Below are 227 nucleotides of genomic sequence, written 5' to 3' on the forward strand. Positions count from 1 at the left end.
AAGCCTCGATTTCAGCCCACTTTAGGCTAAATGGTGAATCCTCACTCCTTTAATTGGTTTGATATGTAAAGTCATTAGGACACGATGGGCTTTTCTTCTTTATTCTTCTTTTAAGAAAAATAATACATCGAGAAAAAACGCAGGAGGCCGGATTCGTGCAGGAAATACAGACGCGATTTCAATCACTGCTCCTGCGCGATGGGATTTAGCTCTGCTCCCGCGAACTC

This window comes from Pundamilia nyererei, unplaced genomic scaffold (genome assembly GCF_000239375.1).
Source record: "Pundamilia nyererei isolate P.nyererei 1_Seehausen unplaced genomic scaffold, PunNye1.0 scaffold00153, whole genome shotgun sequence".
In the NCBI taxonomy this organism is placed as follows: Eukaryota; Metazoa; Chordata; class Actinopteri; order Cichliformes; family Cichlidae; genus Pundamilia; species Pundamilia nyererei.